This window comes from Humulus lupulus, chromosome 3 (assembly GCF_963169125.1).
Source record: "Humulus lupulus chromosome 3, drHumLupu1.1, whole genome shotgun sequence".
NCBI classification, from domain to species: Eukaryota; Viridiplantae; Streptophyta; class Magnoliopsida; order Rosales; family Cannabaceae; genus Humulus; species Humulus lupulus.
In genome coordinates this window covers 277,535,076-277,547,142 of record NC_084795.1, presented here as the reverse complement: position 1 = coordinate 277,547,142, position 12,067 = coordinate 277,535,076, and positions in this window count along the sequence as shown.

Below are 12,067 nucleotides of genomic sequence, written 5' to 3'. Positions count from 1 at the left end.
TCCTTAGGACTAATTTGATGTCTTAATTACTATATATATATATAGGTATATGTGAGCATATATGGTTCTGGGTATTCTTCGATCGAGAAAGAAAAAAAAATTGCTTACTTGTAATTTTTCTGTGATAATTTTATAATGTCATAATCATGAGGTATATATGGTGTTGGAGCAATTAAAAAAATTGTGATATTATATATATATAATTAGAATTATAAAAGTCATTAATCATTGCCTTCTCATCATTGTGCAAACACTTAATTGTTTATAATTGTTCGAATTTACTCTTTTGGTACCTTATGTTTTTGCAAAGTATCATTTTGATACTTTCTGTTTTCAATAATGTTCATATGTTACTTTGTATTTTAAAATTATACATATTTGATACCTTAGACTCAGATTTGATAGATAAAATTTTGTTAATATGATCAAACTGTCATCAGTTATATATAATTAAGTAATTAAATTTAAATTTGAAACTTACATAATTGATAGCATTTTGATTAAATTGGTAAAATTTTATTAATTAAATTTGAGTTTAGGGTACCAAATATGCACAATTTTAAAATACAGGGTACCATATCAGCATTATTGAAAACAGAGGGTATCAAAATGATATTTTGCAAAAATACAGACTACCAAATAGTTACCTACCCAATTATTATTGCTAGAGTGCAAAAGTAAAAGATATCAAGTTCGAATTAATAAATATAATTTTGTGTTTTAAAATTTACATATAATGAACTTAATTATAATTACCATGCAGAACGAAGAAGATACTATATTTGTCCTAATTGTGTTCAGTTAAATATAGTGCTAAGATTTTAATTATAACTCCAAATTACTTTTAATTAAATTATAGATAAAATAAAATTATAAATTTATATACATCTTGATTTTTTAATTGAAATAATTAATTAATATAAAATTAAATACAAATATATAAAGATTTTCATATATAATGTGACTAAAAAAACGATAACAATATTTTCTAAGGAAATCACAATTATATATCAAAAAAATTAAACCAAGTCTTATGTATATATCACATATATAATCTATTTAAAATAGTAATATAATATATATTTATAGGTGAATTCTACTATAGAGACTTCACTTTAAGCCCTATCAGTAGGGCTCTCAGTGTTTACAACCCGTGAACAGTTTTCAGCGCAATTTTTTTTTATGACCGTGTATAATGTAGCTATTTAGAGCATGCTGCAAATTTTCAGAAAATTCCGAATAGTTTACAGTACTGAAACTAGGTTCAAACATATTATTGCACGCGTGACTACTTTTTTTTATGCACGTGGAAAACAACATGTTTGAACTTAGTTTTCGATACTGTAAACTATTCGAAATTTTCTAAAAATTTACAGGATGCTCTAAATAGCTACAATATACACGGTCATAAAAAAAAAAAAGTCACGTTGAAAATTGTTCACGGGTCGAGAAACACTGAGAGCCCTACCGGTAAGGCTTAAAGTAAAACCACTACTGAAAAATTTTCCTACATTTATATATGTTTGATAATTGCTATATATCACCGTATATCTATCAAGATATAAAACAATTATATGAGCAGCAAATAAACACATTATTGTTACTCTTAACGAACTGAACAAAACCCAAATTTTATTACCAATTTATCAAAACACTAGAGGACCGAGAAAGCTCAACTATGAAAAGAAAAAGAAAAAAACTACTAATTAATTACTGAAAAAATCCTCCACAAAGAAAAAAAAAGCAATAAACGTTCCAATCAATTTAAATTGCTGCATAACTAAAATTAAGGTGACGTTTATTAGAAGAAATAAAAATGGTGGACAGGGAGAAAAAAGAATATGATACTTGCCTACCATTTCACTAGCTTATTAGTGCAATTATTAATTGGTTCTAAATATATTTATAATATATTTATTAGTTACAATTTAATATATATATATAAATAGGATAATTTTTCTATAGGGTTTCACTTTAAGCTTTATCAGTAGGGCTTTCAGTGTTTCTTGACCCGTTAATAGTTTTTTGTGCGATTTTTTTTATGACTGTATATATTGTAGCTATTTAGAATATTCTATAAATTTTAAAAAAAATTCGAATAGTTTACAGTACTGAAAACTAAGTTCAAACATGTTGATTTCCACGCGCATAAAAAAAATTAGTCACTCGTGCAACAATATGTTTGAACTTAGTTTTCGATACTGTAAATTATTCGAAATTTACTGAAAATTTGCAGGATGCTCTAAATAGCTACAATATACACAGTCATAAAAAAAATCGCACTGTAAATTGTTCACAGGTCGAGAATACTGTGAGTTCTACCGCTACTGATAAGATTTAAAGTAAAACCCTGCATGAAAACTCTCCTTTATAAATATATATTACAATTAATTCCATTAATGAGATAATGCCTCCATCATCAGCATCACTGATGTCTGAATTATTATTCAATCTTCCATCCAAATAATGATGGCTACCACTATATATGAGGCATGATGATCATTATTATAGTTGTCACTTTATTAATTTATCTGTTTACATATGAGATAATGTACATATTTATATATATATATATATATATGTATATATAGATTTAAATAATACTGGTCAGGTATAACATTATCTTTGTCGAGATAAATAATTGGATCTCATGTTTTCAAAACAATATTGTCACCATGCAAGTTCTTCAAGTCGACTACTCTTTTTTCTCTCTTTTTCTTTTTTCTAACATTTTGGTTTTTCCATGATATGTTCGATGATTAATTATTTGAACATACTCTTTTTTTTAAGAAAGAACAAACTTTAATTTAACTCACTACGCAATCAATTTGTGAATAATAAAATATCATGATCATATTATAATGAGTTACTTATTATAACTAAAATTTGTTTTGTGACTAATTATTTTGATAGCAGAAAATATATATATTAATGAAAAGTTAACTACAAAAAAATACAAAAACAAAAGTTACGTTGGAGCCCATCAGCTCGTTTATTACAAGAATGTTCGTTTAACATGTAATAAATCTCCATTAAGTAAGAATAATTATAATCAACTCCAATTAATAAACTTAATTGTCTCGGCATCCTATAAATAGGGTTAAGGCACACATTATTAAGAATGTCAATTTCTAGTTTCAGAGTAAGCTCATTCGTTGTTTGAAACCCTCAAGAGAACTTGAGTTTTGCAAGTTCTTCACATCCTTACAAGTGACTATGGACTAAGGTACATTGATTCACAACTTGAACCACGTAAAAATCATGTGTTCGATCTTCTTTTCCTTCAAGCTTTATTTTATTTAGTTATTAGCAAAAAAACTAGTCAACAAATACTACTAGAAATATTTTGAAAGGCTTGGCTCTGTTGAGATCTTCTCTGCAAAATCTTAATTTGTTCATTTTGAAAATACTCACATAGAATCGAATCACTAAATCAAATTTAAATCTTTACCTAAAATCTTGACTAGTTATTAGCAAAAAAAACTAGTCAACAAATACTACTAGAAATATTTTGAAAGGTTTGGCTCTGTTGAGATCTTCTTTGCAAAATCTTAATTTGTTCATTTTGAAAGGGAAATTTGAGTTTTAATGCAATAAGTGACACTCCGTTTGAAAAATACATTATCATTATATAACTCTCGTTTTGGTGCTACTAATGCTATTACTACCCAAAATACCCCTGGCATAATTTTCCCTCTCTTTTTCTCGTAGTCTTCACTCTCTATCTCTTATGTTTTCCCTCTCTGTCTCTCAAACTCTCGTACACACAAAAAAAATCCAGCCACTATTAATTTGCATTTCGGATCTAGGGGCAAGTTGTGAGTCCTTTCAAGTCAAGAAACTTCATTTTGGATTTCGGATCTAAGGAAAAAATCTTATGGGTAAGTATATATTTGTTATATGTAGTGAGGAAACTTATCTGGTTACATTACTTGTCTTATTTCGAACAGATCTGTGTATGCCTTCATGTTTTATTGCAATTTTTCACGCAATGAATTTTGGATACTTCGTGCGTTTTTTTCTGGATTTTTTTCCTGCCTCGATGAGTTTCGATGAAACTTGATAGGTCTCGATGTGTTGCATGCATGCTGGCTCGATGGTCCTCAATGGACCTCGACATGCCTCGATAATGTTAGGATGTTAGTACCTCGATGGTACTCGATTGTACTCGATAAAACTCGATAGGTGTATAAGAGTTTAATTGAATTGTTTGCCTCGATTGTACTCGATAAAACTCGATAGGTGTATAAGAGTTTAATTGGATTATTTGCCTCGATAGTCCTCGATTGTACTCGATAAAAGTCGATAGGTGTGACCTCGATAGGACTTGACATATATCGATAGAAATCGATATTTTCTGTTTTATGTTGTAGTTTAACTTTTTGACCTTTTTTTTTGTTTTTTGTTTTTTGCAGATTCGACTGTTTCCGTATTTGTTGCAGTCAATGGTGTTTGGGAACTCGAAAATAGGGATTGGATTTTCAGAGATGTTAAAAATCAAGTTCTGCCCGTGGAGAAGGGTGTGACATATAAGCAACTGCTTGACATTCTGTACGATGAGCTTGAAGTGAATAAATGTGTGCATGACTTGAAAATTGAGGTCCCGTACACATGCCTATCACAATCCGTCAAACCTACCGTTATAAAAAATGATAGGCATGTGCGTGCATTCATTGGGTTAGCATCGAAATCTGTAGAGAATCTCATTCTTCTATGTGTCACATTGATTAAGAAGGGAGGTGTAAGAAATGCATCGACTTCTGCCAGCGTTAATAAAGAAGTTCGATTTGAAGAGAACATTTCTCCTCCATGTCATGGTTTCAAAGGAACTCAAGGTGACGTTGGAACGTGTGTTCCCGAGAAAAATCCATATGTCATAGTCCATGATGATATCCCAGTTAGAGATCCTTCATATGTGCATGACACGGCGAAGTACGATCCCTATGGCTACGAACCTTATGTCAACGACGATCCTGTTGCTGATGCAACAGATCTTGGTGGGCCAGATGTTAGGGCAGATTTTCCAACACAGAGTTCAGATGTTATGGTAGTTGAGGAGCGCAGAATAGGAGGCCGGCAAACACCTGGGACCAGCAGTAGTCATCCAGGTCCAAGTAGAACCAATGATAGTTTTAGATGGAGTTCTCCATTGGACTTAGGTGAAGATCATAGAACATGGAGTGCTCCCATGTTCACCAAAGAGGATATAGAGGCCTCACATCAACATCATTCCTCAACCAGCAAAGCTTCAGGAGAATTGCACCTTGGGAAGTTCTTTCAGAACAAGCTTGAATTGAAAACCAAAGCATCCATATTTGCGATGAAGAATAATTTTGAGTTTATGGTGAAGAAATCTGGAACTAATGTGTGGTACATTACCTGCAAGGATCCTGATTATGGTTGGAGATTGAGGGGTAAGAAAAAAATGCGATCTGAAATGTTCGAGATTACTGTATACAACAAAGTACACACTTGCTTACAAGAAATTCGAGATAAGGACCACCGTCAAGCATCACCATGGGTTGTTGGGCACCTAATCAAGAGGAAATTTGCTACCGATGGTACTCGGTACATGGCAAACAACATAAGGGAGGACATGAAGCACCATTTGGGGGTCGAAATGAGCTATGAGAAGGCGTGGAGATGCAGAGAAAAGGATCTTATGTATGTCAGAGGGACACCTGAGGAATCATACTCCAAGTTACCTGGATACCTGTGTCAGTTGGAGCATAAGAACCCAGGTACAATTATTGATTTTGTAGCAGAAGATGGTCGTTTCTTATATTGCTTCTTTTCCCTCGGTGTTTCTAGGTGTGGTTTCCAGTACTGTCGTCCTGTAATTTGTGTGGATGGCACATTCTTGAAGAATAAGTATGGTGGCCACATGCTCTGTGCTATTGCGTTGGATGCAAACAACCAGTTGTTTCCAATTGCGTTTGCATTGGTGGACAGTGAGAACCATAACTCTTTGACTAATATCATGAGAAAATTGAAGGAAGCCATAGGGAATGTTGAGAACCTTGCTTTTGTATCGGACAGGCATAAAAGCATTAATCATGCTTTGGAGCTTGTGTTCCCAGATGCGTATCACGGTGCATGTTACCATCATATATGTATGAATGTTGTGACAAAATTCAAAACTGACCACTTGGAAGACATCATGGAGTGTGCAGCGTACGCATTTCGAACAACGGAATTTCACAAGTTCTTTGAAAAGATTCAGGTAATTGATCCGCCCATTGCTCAATATCTAGAGGGAATTGGCTTTGAAAGGTGGAGTAGTGCTTATTTTCCTGGTAACCGATACAATATCATGACGAGTAACTACGCAGAAAGCTTTAACAATAAGACCAAGGAGGCAAGGAGCTTTCCAGTCGCCACTTTTCTTGAATTCATAAGATTCACTCTCCAGTCTTGGTTTGCAGATAGACGTGAAAGAGCTGCAAAAGCAACAACTGTGTTATCACCTGAGATGGAAAAGGATTTGAAGCAAATAGGTGACAAAGCAATTTTTTGGATGTCCAAGTCCTTGGTCATCACAAATTTCTTGTGGTTGATGGTAATGGTGGTGAGGTGAACTTGGCCACAAAATCATGCTCTTGTGGCATGTTCCAAACCATTGGGATACCCTGTGTACATGCTTTTGCTGCAGCCAGAAAAAGAAGCATAAACATTTACTCATTGTGTTCCCCTTACTATAGAATCGAGACATTGAATGACACTTATAAAGATACTATTTACCCTGTTGGGAATGAGGATGAATGGGTAATCCATGATCACATCAGAGATACAGTTGTCGGCATCCCCGCTGAGAAAACCCCTGTAGGAAGGCCCAAGAAACAGAAAGTGGGTAGGCGAAAGACAAATCGCTATGCTTCACGCAGGGAAAAGATTGTCAAGCCACGTAAGTGTAGCAGATGTGGTGGTAATTGGCACAATAGGAAGTCATGTAAGGCTAGGATTTAAAATATTGTGTTATGTAATTATTTAATTGATTTTGCTTCTCCTCTATTCTAATGGAATTTTATTTATAGGCTGTGATAAATGTTTTTACTCCAAACATGTTATTGAACTCGTTGTTTTGATATAAACATGTTTTCCTTTGTGCTTTGGTGAATATGAAGTATGATAAAATATTGTTTCAAAAAATATTGTTTGATAAAAAATAATATACAAAACTAACTATATGCTATACTATACAAGATGTGTAAGACAAAAATGTAAAGAGCATCACGGGGCCAAATTCTGATAGAACAAGTCCACACACCACTTGGTCCTGAAATGCTGGATGTTCTCATCGATAACAGTATCGAGTGGTAGCCTGGCAACCAGATGCTCGATATTTTTTGATGGCATTTTCGCTTTGGTCATATTTGTTATGATAGGATTCAAAGACTAACAAAGGCTGGGCCTTTGAGGGAACTCACTTAGGTGGCCTACCTGTTTGTGAATCTAGTCTCGAGGGCAGAATGACAAAGCGTCCATTCTTTGTGATAGGAGAAAGGGCCAAAGAACCACTAGAGCTAGTATGTTCAAATGTCTGGGGACATATGAATGTTCAAGCGAGGGGTGGTTATGAGTATTTCGTCACCTTCATCGACGATTTCTCTATAGACTCATGTAAGTACCTAAAGCATAGGAATTCTGCGAATTTGTTAAGAAGTTCAAAGAATTCATTGCTGTGGCTTTAAAACCAAATTAGGTAAAACGTTAAAGATCTTGCGATCTGATAAGGGTGGAAGATATTTGGATAATCAGAACCAAGATCATTTAATTGAGCTTGAAGATTTGTCTAAACCAACTGCCCCAAGGACTCCGCAATAGAACAGTGTTGATGAGCAGTGTGAATCGCACGTTTATGAAAATGTGTGCTCTATGATAAGCTATTAAACTCTATCAACTTCTTACCCAGATCTTTTCTGGAGACATACTACCTAGACCGCATGTGATATTTTTTTTAAATGTTGTGCCGTCTCAAAAGTTGTCTTCAAGACACCACTAGAATTATGAAATGGTCGTGAACCTGGTTTACGTCATTATGGAATATGGTGGTGTCGTGTTTTTGACATGAGGAAAAAGGTAGAAAGCTAGAACAATGAGCTGAGGGTTTTCTTGTTTTATGGCTATTCTAAAGGTACTCAGGGTGGTCTGTTTCATAGTCCAGTAGACAAGAAAGTGTTTGGCTCTACAAATGCGACTTTTCTGGATAACGACTACATAATGAATTTCAAGTCTCATAGCAAAATAGTATTAGATGGAAAAACAATAAACTATTGTTCCATCCTTACCGACGCAAGTCGATGAAAACAAGGTACATTTAGAAACCACTAATCCAAGTCAGAAAGTTACGATGCCTCGTCATAGTGGGAGGATTTCTCAGAACCCGGTACCTATGATATGGATAGTGAAACCCACAAGTTGGTTGGGAACACAAGTAACAATGATTCGTTAACCTTTAAATAGGCAATGGGTAAGTCTGAAAGGGATTTTTGACTCAAAGCCAAGTACCAGGTAATAAAGTCTAAGTACTCTTAATTTGTCTGAGATCTTGTAGATGTGCCATTGGACTTTAGGCCCATGGGGTGCAAGAGGATCTATAAGAAGAAGAGAGGAGCTGATAGAAAGGTCGAGACATTAAAGGCTCGCCTCGTGGCAGAGAGAGAAATTTGACTTAGAGAAAACTTTTTCTCCGGTAGCCATGTTAAAATTCATTTAGTATACTCTTATCCATAACCACAACTCTTGATTAAGAGATAAGGCAAATGGACATCAAAGAAGCATTTTCAATGGCTATCTTGATGAGACAGTTAACATGCATCAATCAGAAAGATTTAAAGTAGTTGGACAAGAAATTCGGCAAGCTGAGTAAGTCAATCTATGGACTTAAACAAGCTTCGCGCTCCTGGAACTTAAGGTTAAATGGAAACATTAAGACTTGAGTTTTTGAACAAAATATAGTTGACCCTTGTGTTTGACAACTTAGGGAAAAATACATTGTGGTGTTTTGAATCCTTTATGTAGATGATATCTTATTCATTGGAAACAATGTCAAGAAATTATCAAACATAAAGAACTGGCTAGAAATGAAATTTCATATTTCATTGTAGCAAGTCGTGTTCTTGGTATCCAGAACATCAAGGAAATAAATAACTGAACTTTAGCTCTAACTCAAGCGACCTACTTTAGTGAGGTGCTTGGTCATTACTCTGTAACAAATTCCGAGAAAGGATGTTTAGTGTCTTGACATGGAGTTTATTTTTCTAAGCAACAGTCTCCACAGACTCCTCAAGAGAAAGAAAGTAATGAATTCCTTATGCATTTGAAATTAGAAGTCTAAGGCATGCTATGTTGTGTGTTGTGATCAAAGATCTTCTATGTAGTGGGAGTGGTGAGCAAGTGTCAGTAAAACCTTGGAAATAAACAATATATGGAAGTCGGTATCTTTGATGGACTAAAGACTATATGTTAGTCTTTTCAGGTGGATCTTTATACCTATTAGGCTACACATATTCAGATTTTAGACTGATGTTGATGACAAGAAGTCTACTTCTAAAAAAATGTGTTTACTCTTGGGGGTGGAGCTATGATTTGGAGAAGCGTTAAGCTATCTGCCATTTTAGAATCCATTTTGGAGGCTGAGTACATAGCTGCGTCTATGGCGGCTAAGGAAATAGTCTGGCTAAGGAAGTTCTATATGAATCTCGGTGTTATTCCAGAAATTGATAAACCACTCATTTTGTCTAGTGACAGTAATGAGGTAATAGAGAATTTGAAAGAACCTCGAAGCTACAAAAGAGCAAAGCATATAGAGAGAAAGTACCACATTATCGAGGATGTGTGGCGAAGGTGCGAAGTGAAGGTGATGAAGATAGCATTATAAGGCAATCTTTCATAATTTTGAAGCATGTAGAATGGATGGTTTTGAGAAACATGTCCCATTTGTTTTATAAGGGCAAGTGGGAGTTTGTTGGGTTTTATGCCCTTATAAAACCATGTCGGACATGTAGCACGATTTCATATTATCAATAAAAGTAGTAGAAATCATTTAGTTTGAAAACTGTGTTGCTTGCTTGTTTTATTACATGATTATTGAAATAATACAAATATTTATAAAATCCCGAACATATGAATAGTTACAATTATAGTGACTAGGTCACAGTGGATTATAGTTGTAATTATATGTTCAAAAGAACGAGTCCTAAGATTAGATCAGTGCATTGGATTTTCACTGATTAGGCAATCTACGATATGATCTACTTACACATTCAGGGTGTGATGTCTTGTCCAAGGCATCGACCAAGTAGATAAGATCGGATGTATTTAGTTACATCGGACTATGACCGATATTGATTATTGATTGATAAATAAGTATCGTTGTTATCAAATCTAATCAATGTCACAACGTTGACCATATATTAAGTCAATCTTAATTCTGAGTGATAATATTCTGCTAATTATATTATTTAAATCTTTTGACTAGTTCGTTACCAGCTTACCCTACGGTCTAACCCATAGTTACATCTTGGAGATTTAGTAATGTAATTGAGTGGGAGTATTATTCATAGATATGAAATCTATAACTTCTGTATGAGAAGTGAAAAGATGATTTCCTTAATTGCTTTGTTCAAAAGGTTAAATGATTGAGATCTCATTTCTGTGATTAAGTTCATGGAAATATCATTTATAAGGAACTTAGTGGAAGTTAAGGATAAAATACTGATGAGGGGTAAAACGGTAATTTGCACCCAGCTTGTTAGTAAGTCATCGATAGAGGATTGACTAACTGTAATGGTTATAACAATGGATAACGTATTTATGGTTTGGAAAATACGTTCTATGAATTCAAGAGTTCAATTCCAAGTCTATAGTGGAGTCACGAGGAATTAATAAGGTAGTGAAATTATTCGTAAATAAATTCACGGTAACTTATTGGAACTTGATTTCATAGATCCATGGTCCCCGCATCACATTTGAGTAAATCATCTAGAATGTCTCAATTAATTGATTTAATTATCAATTATGATTTTTTAAAGTTGACTAGGTCAATTTTGGAAAATTTATAGAGATATGAGATTTAGATAATAAAATATAATCTTTGGGTAAATTTATTAATATTGATAAATTGGTATCAATATAAATAAATAATATTAAATCAAGTTTCAAATTATAATTAGTTAATTTGAATAAGGATTTAATTAATTAATTAAAATAAATAAATAAATAAAAGGTTTTGAATTTAGGCCCAGTTGGGATTTAAATTCAAAACAAAGAGATTGGGCCCAAGTCCATTTATGGCAGCCCAAGGCTTTTATTTTTGTTTATTATTTTTAATTAATTTAAATTTAAATAAATCTCATTAAATTGCCTATATAAGGAATATGATATCTACGGTTTTCAAAAAAATAAGTCTCAGTTGATTTGGGTAAGTGAAAACATAGACACTCTAATCCTTTCTTAGCCACTCTCTCTTCTTCTTCTCTTCAAGATCTCTATCTCATGTGTTGAGAACCAGCCCACACTAGTTCTAGGTTGATCAAAGGCTTGGTGAGGAAGACTATATTGCTGATCTTGTTCAATCTCTTGATAATACTCTACTACAGAAAGGAATCAAGGGTTAGAGAGATTGAAGGATGGAGTTGTTCCAGTTCCGCTGCGTATTCGTAAGTTTCTACATCATTGTGTTTATGTTAATTTACGAATCTAATGTGGATATGTATGTCATGTTATTTTATGTTTCTATTATGTGTTTGGAAAAATAATAGGAAGCATGCATCTAGATTTAAATTCCAAGATCCTACACTAACTGCATGGTTGAATAACATGTGTCAGAAAAACTTTAATAAAATAAATCGTTAATCAATTAATTTGTGACATTTAACAAGATAAAATGGAACTTACTCGACAATTGGCGAATATAGAAGCCAACAGAGCTGTCGAAATAGTGATATCAGTCTTCGTAGCTCAGCTGAGCATCCTCGGAATCTGATTCCCACTGTTCTCACCGAACTTACTCCCGAGAGAAGACATGGCCTCAAAAGCTCAGTAAAGAAGCGCGGGTGCATAGCAA